Here is a 25,026-nt window from a genome sequence, read left to right as displayed (position 1 = left end):
TGTCAATTTTATTCTTTTTTAGGCAAGTTAGTGTCAATTTAACAAGTGACACAAGTTTGTGTCAATATTTGCAACATACCCTTAAGTTGGTGTCAATGAGTGTAATTTTGCCTAAAATTTATAGTCGATTGGTCGGGCTTAGAAGAGACGTAAAAAGAGAAATACAAAATAACAGATTCCTAAGAGGCAACAGTGAGTAGATTGCTCTGGTTCAAAACTGGACTCTTGCTCCGGTTTTAGCCCAAACCGGAGCAAATAATGCCCAAAAAAATAACTAAAGTACCAGTTTTGCAAATTTTTAAGCAAATTTAATGCAGAAGCTGATATAAATATATATAATTATCAATTTTCATTACAATTTTTGTTAATAAAACAAATTATTATATACGTAGTATACAACAAGCATAATAGCAAATTAAGGCAGTAGTTGTGCATAAACTAAAAGCTAACACCACCACCATAGCAGTCGTACAAATTATCAAAACTGAACTTTGAACAATCATTGGATCATAGTTTAAGCAATTGCATTAATGTCATGAAGTGTCTTCAAGAGTTTGCAAAGACTTTAGTCACTGCTGCTGAATTTGTACCATCGCTTAAAGCTAACCTGTTCTGAGGTCTCTTATCGAAGCAGTCTGCATTAAGAGTTCCTGGAAGTTCCCTAAAGTTCTTGTTGAAGATAGAATATGCACTGCAAATAAGCATAAACAGACATTAGGATGCCAGTCACGTACAAAAATAACCAATCAGAAGAGTGTATCACCCCACCATAGGAGAGAGAGATTCTCTGCACCAGGCTAAACCTGAAAGATCACCAATGCCTATGAAGTCCCACAAATTTAATCTACAATCAAGTTCATTAATGGACATTATAGGTGAAACCAACAGAAGGGTACATTCGACGCCAGACTAATAAACAGAAGCATCACTTTTTTTTATTTTTTTTTTGACAGATGGGAAACCAACAATCAAAATCATCTAGGCTTCCTAGCATAACTTACTGGATACAATATTTATCATGCTTTCATACACCAAGTCCTTAACAAAGCAATAAACTAAAGGGTTAATTTTGAGGGTGGGTGGGGTGGGAAGGGGATAGTCAGGCTCATTAACAGAAATAGGTCAGTGGGGTGGGAGGGGGATAGTGAGGCTCAATAACAGAAATAGGTCAGTTGATATGGAAAGAGAACCACTGTGCTACAATTCATGTCTTGTTTATTTTGCTTCAATTACCAACGCTGCAAGTAACTCTGCATACAGGCTTGTTCATGAATAGGTAGTTTTGATTTCCATTATCAAGGCCCTAATTTTTAGTAGCTAAGAAGGTACATGCCGATGAACTCCTTAGTTTCTATGAGATTGCTATGATGGACACATGATTATCAAAACAAAGTTCAAAATGAAAATACCTAAATCATTTGGAAGCATTTGGAGTAAGGAGTTCATCCATTCTAAAGAGATTTTCTAATGAAATGAGTAGTTAATGACTTAATGACATTGTTTGAAATGTTAGAAAAGGTCAACATACTCGGCCAAGTGCATGTAGCAAAGCACCATGGAGGCTGTTGTTTCCATGTCAGTGCAGCTCATCACAAATCCAAGTAATCCATCGCTTCATGAGGAAGTAACCCGTCGATAAAAAAGAGGAATAGGTGAGAATGAGTCCCTAGCATCACATTAAAACTCAGTTCAAAAATTTTCCTTTGTCAATGGTCAAATCAGCTGCCTCCATCAGTGGTAACAGATTTTTCTCCTCTTCATTGAAATGTTGGCTGCAGTTCTCCTGTTATGCCCAAAAAAGATCAATAGCCCAGAACCAGAAAGCTACTGCCTCAAATAGTATGAAGCTCATCATGGAATTTCATGCTGTGTCAAATTTATCAAGGACTTGTTCACAAGCTCTTACACAAATGAAATTGATTTGATAAAAAAAATCTGAGTTGATTTAAAACTCAATGACAGTGTTGCAACCAAAAATACCTGCAATGTTTGCAGTCGAGCAGTAAGTCTACATAAGACCAACCTATGGATAGAAGTACCAACATCCAGAACTCACACAGATTTGATATCTTCTTTTATTCCATTCATTACAGGGCAGGTCCCTTGCATGTTCCTCAGTCACACATCTACAAACTTCTGCATTGTTTATCTATATATCATGTCAGAATCTGGAACATAAAAATTTACAGCCATAGTGCCATGTTCAGCACTTAAATCAAAGGATACATAATTTGTAACTAACCCACCAGGATCATAAAATGATAGCAACACAAAAGGATTGAGCATAAACTATCAATTTGCATACAAAATCTTAGTACATTATCATAGTTGCAGGCTGCTTGCAGCCTCAGATCAAACAACACATGCAATAGTTTTAGCACTGGCGTAAACCCATATTAAGGGTAATAATTTTTGAGAACGGCTACAGAAGCAGCTGGAATTCATACATCACGGAAAATGAATAAATAACCACTCAGGAGGCAAACCTTCAAAAGGTAAATCTAGCACTGGTTGTAGCATATTAGCTCACTATTCAAAATTGCACCAGATGAAAGCCTAAATTGTGTTTCCGGTTGTTTTACCTAGTTCTCTATGGTTCTTGGTGTCACTTGGTAAAATGTTAACATGTTCGGTAATGTAGCTATTTGAGTTGTGGTTCAAAGAAAGCACGTAAGCCTGTAAAGGTGACATTAGTAAGACTTGTGTTTTATCCTGAGATCTTACCCATAAACAAGCAAAAAGCCTTATCTCACAAAATGTCCAATAGAGTACAGAATCATCAACGCCACATCAGACCAATATACTTGAAGCAATCTTTAGAGATTCTAACTTCATTCAAAACCGCAGATATCGAAATTAAAACTAGAATATTTATTGAAAATTTGTAAGCACCATGTGTAGTGGTTATAGTTGACGTATTGGCTAAGAACTAATCTCCACACCCCACTTTATCTGGTACCAGCCTTTCTCAGATAAAACATACTACCTCCGTTTCTTATTAAGTGCAACAAAGATATATTTAATGTCTCACAAATAATACCCTTTTGTTGCACATGATAGAAACGGAGGTAGTACATAAACTGAAATCCTCCATATACATAATTATGTTTATGTCTATGCATTTCAAAGATGCCAGTACCGTTAAAATACAACTCTAGCTTTGGATCTTGGTAATACGAAAGGTTCATGATTAGAACAAGTCAACAACAATGAGCATAGGAGGTTTCAGCTTCAGCTCAAACCTACTACCATTCTTAGGCTATCAAAGGCTCAAATAGCAACCTATGTCTTCTATATCTTTCTTTATCTCCCCTTCCTACTACCATTCTTCCTTGTGCCTGTTATTCCAATGGAATTTTTCCCTGTACATAAAACTCTGAACTTTAAACTAGCCTACCATAAGTCCCACAACTCATTTGACTAATTCCACTAAGCTCGATAGCAATAACACCCATCCTAAAACTAAGAAGTCAAACCATCTCATTGCATGATTACACGGCTGAATCCAAATTACAAATTATCTGTAATTCTTAACAAAATTGTTTCACAATAATTAAATGAGTAAAAATAAGCTAGGTGTGGATGTATCATTTGCATTATTCAAATTATAGTTGTGTATTAATGTATAGCACTAGCTTAAAATTGTGCAACAACAACTTTCTCAATTTACATACATACAATGATACAAGTATCAGATTTTCACACTACATGTTTGTGAGTTATGCTAGTAATTTTGTTTTCCCATACTAGGGTTGTAACTCTAAAGAGTGCACCAAGAAACTTCCTAATTACATTCAAATTTACTATAGTTAAGTACAAACAAAAACATCATTTATAAATTTGTGTAGATTCACTCCTTCCACTTTTTTCCCCAATATTTTTATGTTTCTAGATATTCAAGTAACTTCAATATGTCTTGGTGATCTGCAAATGACTTGCTACAAAACCCCTACACAATGAAGACATGCATGCATACCATAAGAAGTTTCTCTAGCAACAAAGCATTATTATAAACTAACAAGTCAATATCATGGATTCTTTTACAGTGTTATTCTCTATATTTTCAGATTAGAACAAAAAACTTAAGGACCTCAAGCAGGTTAGTATAATTATAGTCTTGCTAACTCTACCCTACAAGAATATAGGGAATGTGAGAAGTAAGATCCAAATCCAAGCAGAACATTCAATATTCTGGTAATTCTACCCTTCAAGAATAAAGAAACCGGATACGAGTATGCGACAAATTATATTCTGCCAATTTAGTGATCCAGATGCAAGATTCAAACTATTAGAATCATATCACGATTTCAAATAGTACGACGATCTTTAAAATTTGATGGAACAAACAAACAATTTTAGACTGATGGAACAAACAATTTGATTGAAGGCTTCAAGTAAGTTACATGCATTGGATCCAAAAAGAATATCTTTAGAGTAGCATTGATATATTGGCTCATTAAAAGTTTAAAAGTTAGATTAAAAGTTAGAGTAGCATTGATACATTAGATTAAAAGTTTGCATTGTTACCTGACTAGTTCAAGAGCATAGATGTTTAACAGCATCCGAATTTGGCTTGGTCAAAATAAGAATAGTATGGGGATTACTGTCCCACTTGAGACCTGAAACATGGATAAAGTAATCACTCAATTGAGACAAAGAGGAGCTAAATATAGAAGAATACAATTCAGTAACAGATTTTCTTAGTCACTGGATAATCTTTGCACATGACCACCTGAGTACCTACTTAATTTTACTAACTTACCAATACCCCTCATGTTTTACAGTCCATACAGGAAAGTTCACTTAAAAAAAAGAAATTATTAGCCCACTAAAATGGGCTTCATCCTCCAAGTAGGAGGGAACACCCCAACAGTTCTTACAACATAGGCTACAGAAATGCAGAAGATACTCCCCTGGCTTATAATATAGGAAATTATTCAGAGAGTATAATAAGCATACACAAATTCTCTGGATTGATCAATTGCAAGTAAGGCTGGAAGAAATCAGAAGAATGGATATATATGTAGTCAGTTAAACAACCTCTGGAAATATAGAACAAAGAGACACTAGAAGAACAATTTGTTACAAATACGGGTTTAGCAACTCCATATTTTGATCTGCTTTGAGTCATTTTGAAAAAAAATAAAATAAAATAAAATAAAAAAAAGAAGCTTGAGTTAAGGTACAATAACGACTATAAGGAGGAATGGTACCCTTGTTGTATTTACTAGTGTGAACACCAGAAGCAAGGGGACTCCAGGTGGTGAGACCAATACCATAGATGGAATACAAAGGAAGAATACAGAAAATTAGAAAAACAAAAACAACCACCTCAAACAAAAAAAAAAAGGTGAATGGAGGACAATAAACTGAGCCTTTTTCACCAAGCTTCAGTGTATTTCCTCCATATTCAAGGAGTAGTATATCCTTCTTTGACAGCAACAGGAACATGATTTCCCATCTTGTCGGGACAATCGGGTCCAACAACAAGAGCCTTTCAACTGAAATCCAATCCAAGTAACAAAGTTCAGTGATACTTCTTTCAGTAATTCAATTAACAAAAACCAAACTCTTCAATACAAAGCATCATAACCAGATTTTACAGCAAGCAAAACCTTGTTAATCAATCTATGAACAAGAAGCATACAATCATTTCACATAACAAATCCAAGAGACTTGTGACTTCTTCTTCCTCCAAAAATTAACCAAAAACTAATAGAATTAAATTGAAATACAAAAAATTTATACCCTAGAATTTCACACAAGATATTATTCCAATACGATGTTATATTGCAACTTAAATTTAAAGAGATTAAACTAAAATACAGATGTTTCGTACCCTAGAATTTCATTCAAAAATTTTAGCTTGAATTGAAAGAGATTAAGAGTAAAAGAGAGAAAGATATACCTGAAAAAGAACAAATCCACCCAAATTTCCCAATTAACAACCAATTCCCACTGTTCTCATTTTTCAACAAGCACCTATTAGGCTATTATATTGTAAGCAATAAAACAAAAATTACTTATTTCTTGACGCGTGAACCAGAACTGACAGTAGCCGTGTCGTGACGAACCACTGACCTAAAAGACGATTCCCCGCTACCTCCCGGTGCAGCAGACAAAAAGCGGTCGCCCTCCAGGATAAGCACGGCGCCGGAGTTTATGTGCACTCACAGGAATTCAGAATACTTGCCCAGAAAAATAAAGAACAGTATTTAGTATTTTTAGAGAAGAGAGCGGTATGAATTGTTGTATGAAAATAAGGGAAGAACCTAGTCAAAAAATCGTCCAAATTAATTCGGTCAGTCAAGAGCAAAAATCAAAAGTGTAACAGTCAGCTATAATCAAGGAATTAATGGCTGAATAAATTCCTAACAATCAGAAAATCCCAACAGTTAAAAATGGCTAGATTAATCAAGGAATTAATCACTGATTCCCAACAGTCAAAAACAGTTAAAGCCGGAATAAATTAAGGAATATTCTGTCAAATAAAATTTCTCCAAAAAGATAAAAAGGACCCACGCCCGCGCATTCCCCGAGACCCCAAGTCCCGAGGCCCGAGCCCGACCCGGCTCAGCGCGCGCACGTGTGTGTGGTATAACACCCACCTCCAAGTCACTCAACTAACTAGTACTAACATACTACAATATATAAACAAGGCAAAACCTTTCCCCCCAACCAATGTGGGACTTTTTCCCTTTCATTTGTGAGTCTCTCTCTCTTGTTTTCTTCCAACACTCTTGTTTTATATCAAGAACTTCCAACAATCCCCCACAGGTTTAAAGATATGAAAAAAAAAGGAAGAAAAATGATTCTGGGCAAAACAAAACAATTGCATAAGTGTCAATGTCTCGCGACTTGAATTAACACATAGTGGACATCAAGCTATGATCCCTCACCTACCAAGTGACCTTCGTCTTGAACTCAATAGGGAGTTAGGGACCCGTCACTTTGAGCCACACAATTGAACATGTATAATATTTTGAAATTCCGCGAATAAAGGTGACGCATTATACTGGTCATACGTCCAAGCCTGGATGCTTATAGGTGCTCTAGAGTATAAGCCCGCGAAATACTCATAGGAAGCGGCCACACTTCCACACCTAAGTAGGTGAATCCCATCAAGTGTGAGCTACAACACACTTCCAAAAATATGGATATGGGTTCATTAAGAGCCATATGCTCAACCTCTTTCTCATTTGTAGCTAAGCACAAAACAAACATCTAGGGATGGACAAGAATAAAAATTGTGCTTCCGAATTATTATATAATGTTCCCCTTTGAACTCATGGTGAGTAAGATTTCACTATTTCACAACCCATACAACGGGCTTTACACTAGTAGAAAAACTTAAATGGGCATCGCACAATACGCACCGGTTTTTAAAAACCGGTGCGAAAAAAACAGGCGGGATTGAGGGAAAGAGTTTTCGCACTGGTTTGAACCAAACAGGTGCAAAAAATGAGTTAATCGCACCACTTCGAACCAAACTGGTGCGGAAAAGTGAGTTAATCGCACCGGTTCGGTTCTAACCGGTGCGAATGCTATTGGAAAAAAAAAACGGTCTTTTTTACATATATCTTCTTTCTTTCTCTTTCCTCGACATCTCCTCCTTTCTCGATCATCTATCTCTCTCAGTCTCTCTCATCTACAACAATGGAGCTTCAGCTCAAACTCCTTCTCTCTCCTTCTCTCTCCTTTTCCTTCTTTCTATTTCCCCTCTTCTTTCTTTCTGTTTCGTACTTGTTTTTTTTTCGCCCTACCTTAGCTTCTTTCTCCTCCTTCATTCTTCTTCATCTTCTATGAAGACTGCGATTTTGAGGGCTCGAATCCCACCATTTTTACTATCTCTTCCTCTTTAATCTGCTGCTTTGTATTCTCTGTTCATTCAAGATCTTTTGATGTGTTGTTTTTCATGAATTGATTTTACGTTGGGTTGCGCGGAGTTGAATCTTGATTCGGAATTGATTCTGATTTTGGGGTTTTAATGTTTGTGAATCAAGTTGATTTGTTGTGTTGATATTCGAAATTCAATGAGATTTGTGGTTCCTCGTTATTGTTGTTGTTGTTCATCGTCTAGGGTTTGCGATTTTGTTATGTTAAGAAGATTTTGGATCTAAATCTATGGTTGGTTAGTTTATTAATTAGGGTTTTTGTTAAACCTTTCATCTTCCTGTGGTCCGCCACCGTCGTTCAACTCGTCGTCTCTTGATTTCCCTATTTTATGTTCTCTTTTCTATCCTTAATTGTGAATTGTGATTATCAATAGTGGTCAGATTCTAGGGTTTATGTGTTTGAATTAAAATAATTGATTAGGGATCTCAAATCCAATAAGTTTTGATTTAATGTAATTTGTTTTTGACTTGTTATTGGATTCAATTCATTTTCTTTATCTTCTTCTTGTGTATTCAGGTCAAAAGCCGCGTGTTCACCTCTGCTTTCTCCTAAAAACAAGCTTGAGAAACATTTGGTTGGGTTGTTCATAGGGCTTGTTTGGCGAACTTTGTTCCCTGACGCACCGCAAATTACTGAATTTTGACAACATTTAATTGTCAGTATTTCTTGAAATTGTGTAGATCTGTGTTTCTGAGCTTTCAAATTACTGATGTGCAATGGAGCGAACCTGGGTATGGGATTTAACCCAGGTAGTGTGGCGATGCGAAGGTTAGGTATGGTGATGAGTTTGATGATGATGAGGTAAAGGATGTCTCTTGATAATTTTTCTGCATTTTCATGATAATCTGACCCTAATTATATATACTGTACAAAGTATTATCTGAGCTCAAATTTATCAAGTGTTTATTGATGGAGGATTGTGTGTTGCTTGTTGATAAATGGTTGCCAGCAACTGTGATCTGTTGCTGGCTAGGGGATGTATGATTGTGATATGTTGTTGTTGTTATTGATGTTGGTGTGTGGCATGAGTTTCTTGGATTATGTCCCTTTTTAATGTCCCTTGATTGCTCTGTACAATGTATTGTTGCTGCTTGCTTGCTCTTTGCTTTGTTGCTGCCGAATGTGCTGTTGTTGTTGCTGCCTAAAGTGTTGTTGTTGTTGCTGCCTCGGACGCTGGGTTTGAAACTTGTTGGCTCCTCGATGAAGGGAACAAAGAGGTGGTGAAGTCATCTTGGGAAGAGGCCAGGGGATGTATGATTGTAATATGTTGTTGTTGCTATTGATGTTGGTGTGTGGCTTGAGTTTCTTGGATTATATCCATTTTTAATGTCCCTTGATTAATATTATTTGGAATATGTCCCTTAATTATGTCCATTGTTTAATGTTGCTTGGAATATGTTCCTTGATTATGTCCTTTGATTAATGTTGCTTGAAATATACTCCTTGACTATGTCCCTTTTTAACTGAACCCTATATAACAAACCAATGTGTTGAGTCCCTTGGCCGTAAATAGTTACACTAGGATAATCCATATGATGAAGGGACTCACTTTCATCGTACAACTTCTCACTGTGGTTTGCTCCGGTTTGTCCGTTGAGGTAACACAGTTTGAGGAGTTTTTGGATGAAAATAAAACCCCCGATGGATTCATGAATTATTTGCTTTATTTTGATGAAATTTGCGGTTTTTGTTGTTGTGTTTGAATAGTCATTGAATGCCAAGCTAACCTGGCGAGTGCTACCAGTGAAGAGTGTACCGTTGCTTAGGGTATTTTCTCTCTCTCTCTCTAGCTTAATCTCTAATGAATTCCTACTGAATATTCGTGTTTTATTTTTGTGATATTATATGGTCTTAAGTTTGTGTTGGAGGTGAAATTAGAACTAGATATATTGAATCTAATTTAAGAAAGTTTGCGAAATTATGGGATATTACTCTGTGGCCTTAGATTGTAATTCATTTTGTGAATTCTTTGTGTTGATTGTTTGAATGGTTGTGAGGTTGTGTTTGTTGTTGGTTTAGTTTGTTTAGTTCAATTAGTCTTCTTGTTTAGTTTGTTATTGGTTTCGATTGATCTGCTTTGCCTGCTCAAGTGTTATTGATTTAATTTGTTTCTGCTTTGAATGCGCTAAAATTTGTTGTTGTGGCTGAATTGAAAGATTAATAACTTGGTTGTTGTCTAGTTGATGGGTAGTATATATGAGTGTGTACTAGTGTGAAACAGCTACTAAGTGTGCCATACCTTAGTAAAACTTTGTGGATTGATTGCTCTTTGTTCTTGGTATGTTAATAAGGTCCTGTCTATTTAGGGTGAATTTTTTGAGTTGCTCTTTGTTTCCTCTGCTTTAGTTCTTATATTAGTTTTGGATTTGATTTTCTGTGCTGTGTTTTGGATTTATTGAATGACTTGAATATGCTGTCATGCTGCTTCCCTCCTGCTACTGACTGTGCCGCCTTTGTTGCTTCACTATCTGATCTGCTAGAGCTCCTACTACTTGTGCTCTGCCCCGCCAAGTGTGAATGAGTGAGTAAGGTGGGATTTTTGGTTTTGATGTGGAAAAAGGTTGCTGATAAAAAAACCAAGATTGATGTTGCTGATAATAAGAAGAATCATGAATTTGGCTATTTGTCTATCTTGTTCTATCTCACAATCTTAATTTAGTTTTAAGTTGCATTAATTGAGTAGTATAATCATGCTTGTGCTGACTATGCAAGACAGAAGATGTGAAAAGCTGATTTCAGGCTCGGACGCTCAGTGATAAGTCTCCTATAATTCTGATGTATTCATTTTATATAGTATTTTATCCCCGTCCCGTGATCATAGTTAGGATTATTTTTGGCTCTTTAGAGCCAATTTTATTACTAATATGTGTTTTCTAGTGTTTTCGTAGCTGTGGTATTATTCTACAGGAAACTGCAGATTTGGAACATTTTCCGGCACTTAGTGGAGCCACCGCGAGCATTGGAGACGAGACGCATTTCTATGATCGTATTCCGAAGCCCAGGACCGTAATTGAAGAAATCAATCCGGTGATTAAGGGCTTAATGAGGAGATTTGGAGCTTGGGCAATTCGATCCAAGAAGGATGACGAATTGGGCTAAGGTAACAAGGCCCAAAGGACGAAGAAGAGTAAGCCCAAGCATCCGCCCGACCGGGTAGTGCCCTCGCCCTGAGGCGCGCCCGGCCGGGCGAGAGGAGAAGGCCCGGGCATGCTTCGCCCGGATGCGCGCCCGACCGGGCGCGAGCAAGCAATACTGAAGAAAGAAGGCGCGCCCGACCGGGCGGTGCTTCGCCCGACCGGGCGCGCGTTTTTATTAGGCGTTTTTAATTATTTTACCTTTTTCTTTGTTTAGGATTTTTAGTTTAGTATAAATACTTTTGGGTGGCCAAAGTTTAGACTCGTCTTGGTGACGGACCACTTTTCTTTACCTTTTCCTTTCTCTCTCTCAACTTTCTCTCTCTCTACTTTTAACTCTCTTTCTCTCTCTACTTTACTCCCTTTTGACACTTTTAATTTATGCAACTCGTTATTCCTTTAATTTTGGTAACACTTTCTCCCCTCTTTACTTTCAGTAATTTTATTGCTTTGATTATGTCTTGCATTATTGCTTTGATTAGTGTAGATTTAATTATGTGTGAGTAGGTTTATTTCTAGGGTTATGGGGATCCATGAATAATACGAAGGGGTAATTTATTATTGTTGTTTATTGATGATTGATTAATTTCCTATTGATTGATTTAATACTATGCAATTAGATTTGGCCAGGTTTAATTGTATGAGTTATGCAATATTGATTCGAGATTCGAGAGATGAGAATTGATGTTTAGGCTTGGTTTCAATAGGCATGTTAATCTATTAATGGTTAGGTCGAGATTCGAGAGATGAGATTTAATACCAGTAGATTAATTATGTGATTATAATACGTAGCGACAGCCCTTTATAATCTGGTTAATTTATGCATTGATAATTGATCGTATGTTTTACCCTGGAGTATTATTTATTGGTGAACCTATATCCTAGAGCTTTTTATTATTGCTTATTCCTTTGATCTATTTGCTTATTTTTATTATTAGTTCAATTCATATAAATTCAAATTGGTTACTTGATAATTTAGTTTACATTAATTAATTAGGAGTAAAAGAACATTGTTTCCCTGTGGATTCGACCCTACTTCCCTATCTACTTTAGTTAGAGGACTTAGGAATTATTTTTTATTAGGTGATACGACTTAATCCTGTCAAAATTTGGCGTCGTTGCCGGGGAAACGATTTTATTTTTTATTTCTGATTTTTTTTGTAGTCTAAATTATTTTCTTTCGTCTCAAAGAATGCAAGTTCTTTGGGACAGTTTCTCATATCTGTTTGTTTAGTTCTGTGTTTATGCCCAGGAGTTCTAGATCAGGTTACATTCCGTTTGACCCTGAAATTGAACGTTCTTTCCATAGACAAAAGAATCTTTTTAGACAGGTACGAGCTACATCTGAGGGTATTATACCTTTGGAACCACCATCCGATTCTAGTGATACAGAGTTTCATTCAGAACTAGAAGCAGAGATGACGCATCCACCACCCCGCAAGCTCAGTGACTATTCTCAGCTGACCCTGACAGATTTCCCACATCTGACTCCTCCACCTGCCCTCGAAGGAGTACAATTTGAAATCAAGCCCCAGTTTATCACTATGATTGAAAGGAAGCAATTCAGCGGAGCTAAGGGTGAAGATCCAAATCTTCATATTTTAGATTTCTGCCAGTATTGCAATACTATTAGGCAAAATGGGGTCACGCAGGACCAAATCAGGGAGATTCTTTTTCCCTTTTCTTTGTGTGGTAAAGCAAAATTGTGGTATAATGGATTGAATAAATTTGCTCTTGGTATTACTAACTGGGATACTCTTGCTTTGAATTTTTATAACAAATATTACCCTGCAGAGAGAACAGCTCTACTACGGAGTTCAATCACAAATTTTTCCCAAGAGGTTGATGAAAGTTTATATGAGGCTTGGGAAAGATTCAAGGATCTGCAGAGAGAGTTCCCACACCATGGGATGCAACAATGGCAGCTTATTCAAGCCTTCTACAACGGGCTTGGAAATTCTTCTAGATCAATCCTTGATTCGGCAGCTAATGGGAGATTTATGAATCTGAATGAAGATATAGCAGGAACGGTTATTGAAGAGATGGCAATACACAACTCCCAGTATGGGAATCCTAGAGGTTTTGCCAACAAGGGGAAGCATAGTGTTGATTCAGTATCCTTTGTTCAGGCTCAATTAACCTCTATTTGTCAGAAACTTGATAATCTTAGTACTATTATTCCTGCTCCCGTAGCTAATGTTTCTGCTGTGACTAATTCTAATGATGCTTTTTGTGAAAATTGTGGAATTGCAGGTCATTGGGAACAAGATTGTAGGAGTTCCATGGAGCAAGTTAATGCCTTCCAAACCTATAGGCAAAATAATCCATACTCCAACACTTATAATCCTGGCTTCCGAGACCGTCCAAATCTTTCTTACCGGAGTACCAATGTGCTAAACCCTCCGCCTCCACAACAACCACAGCAACAAGCACCACAACAAACACAGCAACAATATTATCAACCTCCTAACCAAAGGGGCCAACCACAAAATCCACCTCCACCCACTAACCTTGCCTTGTCCGAAATTAGAACTATGTTAGCAAGTATGCAAAAACACATGCAGAGTAGGGATGCGCAAATTGATGCACTTTTAGCACATAATAAAATCGTAGACAATCAAATTGCGCAACTTTCCTCTGCTCTACAGACTCGCCAGCAGGGAGCCCTACCATCGCAGCCGGTGCAACCTACAGATCACGTGAATGCAATTACGCTGAGAAGTGGTTCAAATTACGATGGGTCTTCTATGCCCAAAGATGATGAACCTTTAATTACAAAAATTGCTAATCATGATTCTGTTACACCAAATATTGTTGTTAATAGCCGTGCAGGGCTCCAGAGTAAAACTAACATTTCTGATGATACATTGCAGGGTGTAACTCCAAAGAAGTATAAAACTCAAGACAAGAGTGGGGATGTACAGAAACCAGTTATCAAACTACCATTCCCAAATAGACATCTTAAGAGTAAGTTGGATAAGCAGTTTGGTAAGTTTCTGGAAGTCGTCAAGAATTTGCAGGTAACGGTTCCTTTTACAGAATTAATTACTCAAGTTCCTGCATATTCTAAATTTATGAAAGAGATCTTAACTAGAAAAAGATCTATTAGTGAGGTAGAGACAGTTGCTTTTACTGAGGAATGTAGTGCTATACTACAGAATAAATCTCCACCTAAGCTAAAAGATCCGGGTTGTTTTTCTATTCCTTGTCACATTGGAAATTTGATGATTGATAAAGCCTTATGTGATTTGGGTGCTAGTGTAAGTGTTATGCCATTATCTGTGAGCTCTAAATTAAATATGGGTAAATTAAAAGCTACCAATATTACTCTGCAAATGGCTGATCGTTCCCTTAAATATCCTTTAGGTGTTTTAGAGGATGTACCTGTTAGAGTAGGTAAATTTTATATACCTGTTGATTTTGTTGTTCTTGATATGGAGGAAGATTTGCAAATTCCGATTATTTTGGGCAGACCATTCCTTCATACGGCAGGGGCAATAATAGATGTGAAAAGTGGCAAACTTACGTTATGTGTAGGGGATGAAAATATTATTTTTAATTTATATAATGCCCCCAAAAGCCCCATGTTGGAGAAAAAGTGCTATAGTATTGATGTGGTTGATGTATATAATTTTTCTAATAAGCCCCAAGCTCTCGTTAGAGATCCCTTGGAGGCGGTATCTTGTGTTGCATCTTCCACAGGAAAAACCACTACATGGAAGGATGAAGTAGATGCTATAGAAAGGGCTCTAAATTGTGTAGGGCTTGGGTTTGACGAGGAACAAGTGGAGAAAAAGGAACAAATTGAGAAAAATCGGACTCAAAGTGCTGTAGGGCGCCCGACCGGGCGACCCCTCGCCCGACCGGGCGCGAGAGGAAGTCCGTATACGAGCATACTCGCCCGACCGAGCGAGATCCCGCCCGACCGGGTGCGAGAGAAAAGAGGATTTTCGACCAAAATTCTTCCAAAGGTCGAAAAAAGTGTCCAACTCGCCCGAAGGCGCGCCCGACCGGGCACGAGAGCGCGACAGCAAAACCGGCCAACTTCGAAACGCCATAACTTTTGCGTTCTTTACGGAATTTCGCGTGTGACCTATCGTTGGAAAGCTCTTCAAGTCTACTTTCCAATGCAATTGGAATCACTGCATTATCATTTGTATAAAAAAAGTAATGATCAAAATAGTGAAGCTGACTTGTTTTTACCTCTTTTCTTACTAACATTTTGTTTCTTTCTTGTCCAGAGTTGTACCAAGGTGATGCATTCCGATGCTTGGGATGGTGGTGGATACTATTTTGATGATGAGGGGTAGTCGCTTGGGTTACTTTCGTCCCTTTGAGCCAATGAGGACATTGTCTGGTTTGGCTTGGGGGGATTTTCTTGTATATACAAGTTCTCTTTCTTCCCCTTTCTCTTTATTCTCTTTGGTGTGTTTAGTTTAGTTTTATTGCTTTCTAGGTTAAATTTATTGCTTTGAAAAAAAATACATCCAAAAATACGTTCCAATGAATTATAAATCATGCTTCCTTGTGCCCCATACATGAAAACGGTTTTGATTTTTGGTATATGATGATGAGTATTGTGGATAGGTTAGCCATGATTTGATGTTTGATTGCTTTGATGTCTTAACATGAGTCAATTTTGTCCAACTGCTTGTGAATATAGTGCTTGACTAGTTGATTTGGTTAGGAATGTGTGTTAGTTCCTGGTATGTCAATGAAGTTGAGTATTGGTTTATAACTTTGAGTAATGTTTGTATGACTCATTATTATGCACATTGAGGAGGACGAAGGCATATTGTTCTTTTAGGTGGCCTTCAGAATTATTAGATACATTTGTTCCCTTCTTGCTACCCATGTTGTTGCTTGTGCCCTTTTATTGTTTATTAGCCACATAACAAGCCTATTTAAGCCCCATTGGTTACTAGTCCCAAGCTTGGCTTGGGGGAGCTAATAGTGAGTGAGGTGAGGAGTTGTAGTGTGCACATAATTTGCATAGTTTTGGGTGGGCTTGAGAAGTTTTTATTTGTTCTTGTTTTTGTGGATTGGAAAACTTAGAAAAATTGTTGTTCTAAAGTGAAAAAGTTCCGATGTGAGATAAAAGAAGAAAAAAAGAGCAAAGAAAAATTGTTTGATGTTCAAATGTTCTATCGAAGGTTTCTAGAAAAAGATCAAAAAAAAAAAAAGAGTTCAAGGTTTGTTATCACTTGAGTTTTATGTTGTATATATATATGAGTGAATTTGTAAGTATGATTGAAAGAAATAAGTGTTGGATGTTTGGTGAATTTTTGGTAGAGTTGAGTTGTGTTGGAGATGATTTGGTCATTATTTATTTTTGACCTTGGTTTTATTTGTTAGGATTTTAGCTCCCTTAAGCGTAGCTTTACTCTCACATTTTCCCAAATATTTCCTACCCTTTACCTAAGCCTTACATTACAAGTTTTGAAGACCTTCCGACCTTTGTGCATAGAGTTGTGTGAATGTGGAATTAGTTGTTTATCAATGCAAAGAATGATTTGATGTATTTCGAGTCGACTAGTAGGTTGAGTGCATGTCTTTTAAACACACGAGTGTTGTGAGTTTGGGAGGGCATTGTTCACATTAAAGGGGTTGGATGGAGAGCGATCGAATACATTTTATATCCGCCACATAAATGAGAGTTGAGTGTGTGAGCACTAGTCTTGATTTCTATATGCTCTTGTGGTTTGCTCTATTTGACAATTGTTAGGAAGGATGAGTAGTTAGATGAATTTGATTGGTTAATTTTGATGCATATTTGTTGGATTTGCCCTGAATCGGTTATGTTCGATTTTGATTGATTAATGGGGTGAAGTATGATTTGTTTATCCATTGATGATCTCTTTGCTTTGGGACAAGCAAAGGTTTGTCTTGGGGGAGTTTGATGTATTCATTTTACATAGTATTTTATCCCCGTCCCGTGATCATAGTTAGGAGTATTTTTGGCTCTTTAGAGCCAATTTTATTACTAATATGTGTTTTCTAGTGTTTTCGTAGCTGTGGTATTATTCTACAGGAAACTGCAGATTTGGAACATTTTCCGGCACTTAGTGGAGCCACCGCGAGCATTGGAGACGAGACGCATTTCTATGATCGTATTCCGAAGCCCAGGACCGTAATTGAAGAAATCAATCCGGTGATTAAGGGCTCAATGAGGAGATTTGGAGCTTGGGCAATTCGATCCAAGAAGGATGACGAATTGGGCTAAGGTAACAAGGCCCAAAGGACGAAGAAGAGTAAGCCCAAGCATCCGCCCGACCGGGTAGTGCCCTCGCCCTGAGGCGCGCCCGGCCGGGCGAGAGGAGAAGGCCCGGGCATGCTTCGCCCGGATGCGCGCCCCACCGGGCGCGAGCAAGCAATACTGAAGAAAGAAGGCGCGCCCGACCGGGCGGTGCTTCGCCCGACCGGGCGCGCGTTTTTATTAGGCGTTTTTAATTATTTTACCTTTTTCTTTGTTTAGGATTTTTAGTTTAGTATAAATACTTTTGGGTGGCCAAAGTTTAGACTCGTCTTGGTGACGGACCACTTTTCTTTACCTTTTCCTTTCTCTCTCTCAACTTTCTCTCTCTCTACTTTTAACTCTCTTTCTCTCTCTACTTTACTCCCTTTTGACACTTAATTTATGCAACTCGTTATTCCTTTAATTTTGGTAACACTTTCTCCCCTCTTTACTTTCAGTAATTTTATTGCTTTGATTATGTCTTGCATTATTGCTTTGATTAGTGTAGATTTAATTATGTGTGAGTAGGTTTATTTCTAGGGTTATGGGGATCCATGAATAATACGAAGGGGTAATTTATTATTGTTGTTTATTGATGATTGATTAATTTCCTATTGATTGATTTAATACTATGCAATTAGATTTGGCCAGGTTTAATTGTATGAGTTATGCAATATTGATTCGAGATTCGAGAGATGAGAATTGATGTTTAGGCTTGGTTTCAATAGGCATGTTAATCTATTAATGGTTAGGTCGATATTCGAGAGATGAGATTTAATACCAGTAGATTAATTATGTGATTATAATACGTAGCGACAGCCCTTTATAATCTGGTTAATTTATGCATTGATAATTGATCGTATGTTTTACCCTGGAGTATTATTTATTGGTGAACCTATACCCTAGAGCTTTTTATTATTGCTTATTCCTTTGATCTATTTGCTTATTTTTATTATTAGTTCAATTCATATAAATACAAATTGGTTACTTGATAATTTAGTTTACATTAATTAATTAGGAGTAAAAGAACATTGTTTCCCTGTGGATTCGACCCTACTTCCCTATCTACTTTAGTTAGAGGACTTAGGAATTATTTTTTATTAGGTGATACGACTTAATCCTGTCAAATTCAGTGTTGTTGTGGCAAGTTAAAGAGGTCACTTGAGATGGGTTTTGTAGAGCTCTCAATATGCGGGGAGTCTCACATCATGCATCAAGTAATTAAGCCTCTGTTGATTGCCTCTCTTTCCTTTAAGTTTCATACTCTAATAATTTATCATTTACTCATAGCCTGCACCATGTTGCAAATATTAGATATTATAGTGTGATAAAAAAACATGGAAAAATATTGTAGCTTATTCAGTAATAGAGGCATAGGAGGATTTAGGATATCTTCTAATTGAGAGATGCATGCTCCAAGAAATGCATCTTAGAAGTTTGCTCCATTCAATGATCAATAGTCTTTGAGTAGGGTGTTTCTTGATAATCAGTGTTTTGCGTTTTTTTTTTTACTTTTTACTTTTTTATTTATGTATCCTGATTACGTTGATATAATTTCTGCTTTCTAATTCATTTCTGTTTTGCTTGTTCAGCTTTTAAGTGGTAGTCATACCTGTTGCCTATTGGTTATCTGCAGTCCAGGAGTTGTCTTATTGCCTATACTTGCCTCTTTGGATTATTTTCCCTCTTGCAGGTCATCTTTTATTGATTAAAGAGTCTTTCCGGCCTGATCATGCCAAGCTTACTCCTCTAACAAAAGATCATCGCCAATCGGAACCAAGTTTAGAAACAGATTTGTGTGTGACCTTGTATTTTATTTTATATATTTTTTTTGGACGAAAATTGTAATATTGTAGCCTTTTTTAATGAAAATATGTAACTTTATATATATGTTAGTGTTTCTATATCAATTTAAGTAAAAAAAAATGCAACAAATTAAAAATTATTTTTTATTTTTTTGGGGTATTTTTGGCACCGGTTTTGATGAACCAGAACCGGTGCTAAAAGTTTTTTTATTAATTTTTTGGGCCATTTTTCGCACCGGTTCACATCAAGAACCGGTGCTAAAAGGTTTTTATTTTTATTTTTTGGGACATTTTTCGCACAGGCTCACAACAAGAACCGGTGCAAAATCTAAGTTTTCGCACCGGTGCGAAATCTTTTGGTTTTTGGCATCCCCCAAATAAGGACCGGTTCAAAATCGGTGCGAAATGGGGGTTTTGAACCGGTGCCCATTTGTATTTTTCGCCTAGTGTTTAGCCTCATCTCTTCCGATGTTTTCAAAACTAGTTTTTCTACATAGGCCTTTAGTCAACGGATCCGCAATGTTCTTTTCGGACTTAACATAGTCCAATGATATCACTCCTTCAGACAACAAATTTCTGACGGCCTTATGCCTCAGACGAATGTGTCTCTTCTTCCCATTATAGGCATGGTTGTGTGCAATAGCAATCGCAGCTTGCGAATCACAATGAAGTGCAAATGAAGGAGCTGGCTTTCCCCACAGTGGAATATCAACAAGCATGTTCCTCAACCATTCTGCCTCATGACCTGCCAATTCAAGAGCAATAAACTCAGATTCCATAGTAGACATAGTAGTACAAGATTGCTTACAAGATTTCCAGGATACGGCTCCACCCCCGGGTGAGGACATAGCCACTGGTGGAGTTAACTTCATCATTGTTGGATACCCAGTTGGCATCACAAAAACCCTCCAAAACTCCAGGAAATTTGGAGTAGTGCAAACCCCAATCCATGGTTCCCTTAAGGTACCTAAGCAACCTCCTTAGAGCAATCCAATCACACTTAGGGTTATGAGTGTACTTGCTCAACCTACTAACAGAATAAGCAATGTCAGGTCTAGTGTAGTTCATAAGAAACATAACACTACCAATAATTCTAGCATATTCAGACTGATCAACTGGATCACCATTATTTTTCTTTAGGTGGAAACTCGGGTCATAAGGAGTCTTAACTAGATTGACATTAAATGAGTCAAACTTTTATTGAAGTTTTTCAACATAGTGTAATTGATTAAGACATATGCCATTTGGGGTCCTTTTGATTTTTACTCCCAAAATCACATCTGCCTCACCCATGTGTTTCATTTCAAAATTCGAACTCAAAAACTGTTTTGTCTCATTTACTTGATCCAAGTCAGTCCCAAAAATTAACATGTCATCCACATAAAGACAAATAATCACACAACCAAGACCATCATGCTTAAAATAAACACAAGAATCACCTTCATTAACATGAAAACCATTACCATTCATAGTCTTATCGAATTTGTCATGCCATTGCTTTGGAGCTTGCTTAAACCCATATAATGACTTTACTAACTTGCAAACCTTGTTCTCTTCGCCCAGAACAACGAATCCTTCAGGTTGGACCATGTAAATCTCCTCATCAAAGTCACCATTCAAAAATGCAGTTTTGACATCCATTTGGTGAACAACAAGATAAAAAATGCAAGCAAGAGCAATTAAATTCCTAAGGTTGCAATTTTAGTGACAGGGGAGTAAGTATCAAAATAATCAATGCCAAACTTTTGAGTAAAACCCCTTACCACTATCCTTTCCTTATACTTGTCTATGGATCCATCGACTTTCAATTTTTTCCTAAAGATCCATTAACAAGTAATGGGCTTACAACCTCTAGGAAATTCAACCAATTCCCAAGTGTTATTATTGAGAATTGATATTGCCTCATCATAGGTTTTTGGATCATCTTCCAAAACAAAGATATGCACAAGATCATCATCAATTAAGGAAGATTCCGATAAAAAGGAAGTAATAAAATCAAGACCAAAATTGTTGTCCTTTTGTGCCCTTTTGCTTCTCCTTGGCTCCAAAACAGAATCATCGTTAGTAATAGGAGCATTAGCAATAGGTAAATTAATAGAACTACTAGCAGGTAATTCACTATCATTAGGGGAAGCCATTTTCCAAGGAAAAATGTTCCCAAAGAATTCTGCATCTCCTGCCTCAATGATATGGCCACCTACATAAGAGTTGTTAGTACCATTAACAAAGAAACGATAAGCTGCACTTTGATAAGCATAGCTGTTGGGTGTCTGCTACTGGATGCTGGTTAGGGTGTTTCTATGGTGTACAGGCCGCTGTTGGTTCCTGCTATTGCAAGCTTCTGTTGGTGCTGTTGTTCGTTTTTTGGTTGTTGTTCTGCTTATGCTGTTGGCTGCTTTGTCTGCTCTGTCTGTGCCCCAGGTCTTAGCTGCTGCTTCTGCTCTCTTTTTTGGTTTGGTTCAAACACAAAATCAAACCTCTCGGCTGGCTTCTTCTTAACCTCAGCCGGCTTTTCAACAACAGTCGCATCTAACAAGCAAAAATACAACAAATTAAAATTAGCATATTGAGATTATCATCTGACATCATAAACACAAAATAAACCAAGACAAATAAACCAAATTGTCATTTTTATATGAATTAAGGGATAATTAAGTCATACCTGCTGAGTGCTGACATGTTAAGTTCCTCTTCCTCCACTACATTCATGAGTTCCTCACCGTTCAGTGGTTCACTATGCGAACATGCAACTTCAAGTTCAAGATCTTGATCAATAATTCCTTCAATTTCTCATGATAATATCCTTATGTGATGTTATCAATATCCCTTGTGTCTCCAATTTCTTCATTATTTTCTGCTTACATATATGAGGAAAAATACATCAAAGACTAATTTTTTTTCTCAACAAGAAATATATGGATATTTGTTGTAGGATGATTCTGCAATTCGGGTGCGCACAGGTACAACTTAAGACATAATTAACAAAGATACAGGAAGTAGAAAACTTCACCTAAAGAGTTAGATTAGAATGATCAACTGTTTTAATTAATTACTTACTGTGCCAATAACTTTGACCCTAGCTGACCTTTTCTTACTCAGGCAAAGGTAAGCAACTGAACCTATGTTGAGATGATGTAAATATTTGATTCAGAGAACAAGGGCAGAAAGAGAGGGTTTCATAATCAGGGTTAAGGAGAAGATAGGATATAAAAGCTTAAGAATTGCTTTTGAAACTGCTTCTGCAATTTCTTATCTGCATTCAGAGTTTTCAACACCAATTGACCACAGAGACATTAAATCTGACAACATTCTATTGGATGATAAGTTTGGACCAAAAATGTGGGATTTTGGGTTTTCTAAAGTAGTTTTTGTGGAACAGACTCATGTAACAACTCGTGTGTAATGGATCGGTGGAAGCAGCCTTTGAAATCAAAGCTTCCACCTTTCCTTGCTATTTGTTGGTGTTATTCTGTTCTAGGCTTGTTTAGAACATAGTGAGTGAGTTCAGGTGGTGAGAGCAGTGGTCACTGGTCAATCCATTGAATTGTGTCCAAGGAACGTTTGGCTATTTTGATCCTAGATATTTCTATAAGAGCCAATATGCTAAATAGAGTAATGTTTATAGCTGCGGAGTTATTTTGGTCAAGCTTCTAACAAGATACAAAACCAACCTGCAACTGCCCCCTCCCTGCTCCACCTGCCCCGGCCCCCCGCTACACCTTCCCCCTCCCTCCTGCAACTACCCCCTTGTTTTATTGATAATAATTTTACTTAAGAAAACTAAATAGCAGGACATGCAAATTATTATCAGAAGATTGAACAGATTATACACAAAAAATATAATCAAAGTAATTACTTTTTTCATAAAATCGAATTAATAAAACGAAATCAGGTAAGCTAACATACGAAATATTGAAAATAAAAGAACAAAAATTAGTTGATCCATACAAAAATTGAAGCAGAATATTGCAAAAATAAATCAAAATTAGAGAACAATTCTATACAAGTGTCGCAACTAGAATCGAACAAAATTCAATTACTACCACATACGTATTGGAAAATTAAGTTAAAATCACCATTGCTTCTTATAATAAACACATAAATACGAAAAAAACGAATAATTAATAGATCTAACCTTGAAATGTTGTTGAATAACTGATCTTGCAAGCGTTGGCTGAATCTTGCAATTAAGGATCGTTCGAAGGGTTTTGAATTTTCAGCAAACAAGGTTTCTGATTTTGAGGGGAATTTTATGGTTTGTTCTTTCTAATTTTTGAACCTTGAAATTGTGAAATTGGAATTTGGGGAAACCATAGTAGATCTAAACACAAATCAAAACACATAAAACCCAGAACCGCAAAAGGAGAAGCAGACCCGAATGAAGAATCCGAATGGAGAATTAGAATGAAGAATTCGAATGGAGAATGAGCTAGCTTTAATTTACAGATGAGGGAGAGAATTTACCTGAAATGCACCGGAATTTCGTCAAAACGAACAACCCACCGGAACAGACCGGGCCAAAGCACGACGACGGAAAACACCAGAGCACGGCGACGGAATAACGAAAGGAGGTGGTCGGTGGTAGAGAACGAAGGATAGAGAAAAGGAAAGGGAAAGAGATGGAGGAAAGAGAAAGAAAGAAGACAGAAATAGAAAGAAAGAAATAAAGCCCCGATTTTTTTTTTTACAAAAGCATTCGAACCGGTGCGATTAACTCATTTTTTGCACTGGTTTGGTTAGAACCGGTGCGAAAACTCTTTCCCTCAATCCTGCCTGTTTTTTTTTTGCACCAATTTTTAAAAACCGGTGCGCATTTTGCGGTGCCCATTTAAGTTTTTCTACTAGTGAACTTAGACAAATCAGGAATCAGAAATTTGGAAGCCATAATCATCTTTTAGATTGTTATACTGTAAACAATAAAACAGAAATTACTTATCTCTTGATGCGTGAACCAAAACTGACAATAGCCGTGTCGTGGCAAACCACTGACCTAAAAGATGATTCCGCGCTCCTCCCGGTGTAGTAACAAGAAGCGGTCGCCCTCCAAGATAAGCACGGCGCCGGAATTTATGTGCACTCACAAACCCGACTGGAATTTAGAATACTTGCCCAGAAAAATAAAGAGCAGTATTTAGTATTTTTAGAGAAGAGAGAGAGGTACGAATTGTTGTATGTTTTGGCTGAAGAAGAACCGAGTATAAATAGGCAGCAAGGAGGAAACAACTAGCAAAAAATAAGGGAAGAATCTAGTCAAAAAACCGTCCAGATTAACTCGGTTAGTCACGAGCAAAAATCAAGAGTGTAACAGTCAGCTATAATCAAGGAATTAATGGCTGAATAAATTCCTAACAATCAGAAAATCCCAACAGTAAAAAACGGCTAGATTAATTAAGGAATTAATCACTGATTCCCAACAGTTAGAAAAAGCCAAAGCCGGAATAAATTACGAAATATTCTGTCAAATAAAATTTCTCCAAAAAGATAAATGGGACCCACGCCCACGCATCGCATTCCCCAAGACCCCAAGTCCCGAGGCCCGAGCCGAACCTGGCCCGACTCGGTGCGCGCGCGTGTGTGGTATTACACCCACCTCCAAGTCACTCAACTAAGTAGTACTAACATACTACAATATATAAACAAGGCAAAACTTTTTCCCCCAACCAACGTGGGACTTTTTCCTTTTCATTTGTGAGTCTCTCTCTCTCTCTCTCTTGTTTTATTCCAACACTCTTATTTTATATCAAGAACTTCCAATAGAATCCACATTGACTCCTAGCATTGCGATTTGGACATGAGTTTAAGAAAAGCACGCATGAGGGAGCGGAAGGGGCTTGAATGCAGCTCGTTTCAAAGAGCAAGGGGATAGAAGGAAGGAAGAGCACTGAAGTGGTTCTCTTTACCACTGGCGACCAAGCAGAACGAACTTCTTTTCTGGCGGCGAGAAGGATGATGAATT

The 25,026-nt window shown here is 37.3% G+C and overlaps 2 long non-coding RNA genes across 6 annotated transcripts; both read right to left on the bottom strand.

The window, feature by feature from the left end:
- Positions 1-320: 320 nt before the first annotated feature.
- On the bottom strand, positions 321-6,132 carry LOC110686686. 5 transcript variants are annotated; one of them, XR_002504276.1, is made up of 6 exons: positions 5,909-6,126; positions 5,332-5,501; positions 4,528-4,619; positions 1,981-2,149; positions 1,529-1,783; positions 321-691 (listed from the first exon to the last, which is right to left on the bottom strand). It is a non-coding gene; the product is annotated as an uncharacterized LOC110686686 (long non-coding RNA). The 5 variants fall into 5 exon arrangements; XR_002504277.1 differs by having other exon boundaries at positions 1,981-2,136; XR_002504278.1 differs by having other exon boundaries at positions 1,529-1,866; positions 4,528-5,501; positions 5,909-6,132.
- A 13,160-nt stretch (positions 6,133-19,292) lies between these two features.
- Positions 19,293-23,955, bottom strand: LOC110686685. Its single transcript, XR_002504273.1, has 3 exons — positions 23,206-23,955; positions 21,733-21,924; positions 19,293-21,599 (listed from the first exon to the last, which is right to left on the bottom strand). It is a non-coding gene; the product is annotated as an uncharacterized LOC110686685 (long non-coding RNA).
- Between the last annotated feature and the right edge of the window lie 1,071 nt (positions 23,956-25,026).

Source organism: Chenopodium quinoa, unplaced genomic scaffold (genome assembly GCF_001683475.1).
Source record: "Chenopodium quinoa cultivar QQ74 unplaced genomic scaffold, ASM168347v1, whole genome shotgun sequence".
NCBI lineage: Eukaryota > Viridiplantae > Streptophyta > Magnoliopsida > Caryophyllales > Amaranthaceae > Chenopodium > Chenopodium quinoa.
This window is presented reverse-complemented; position numbering and strand designations above follow the sequence as displayed.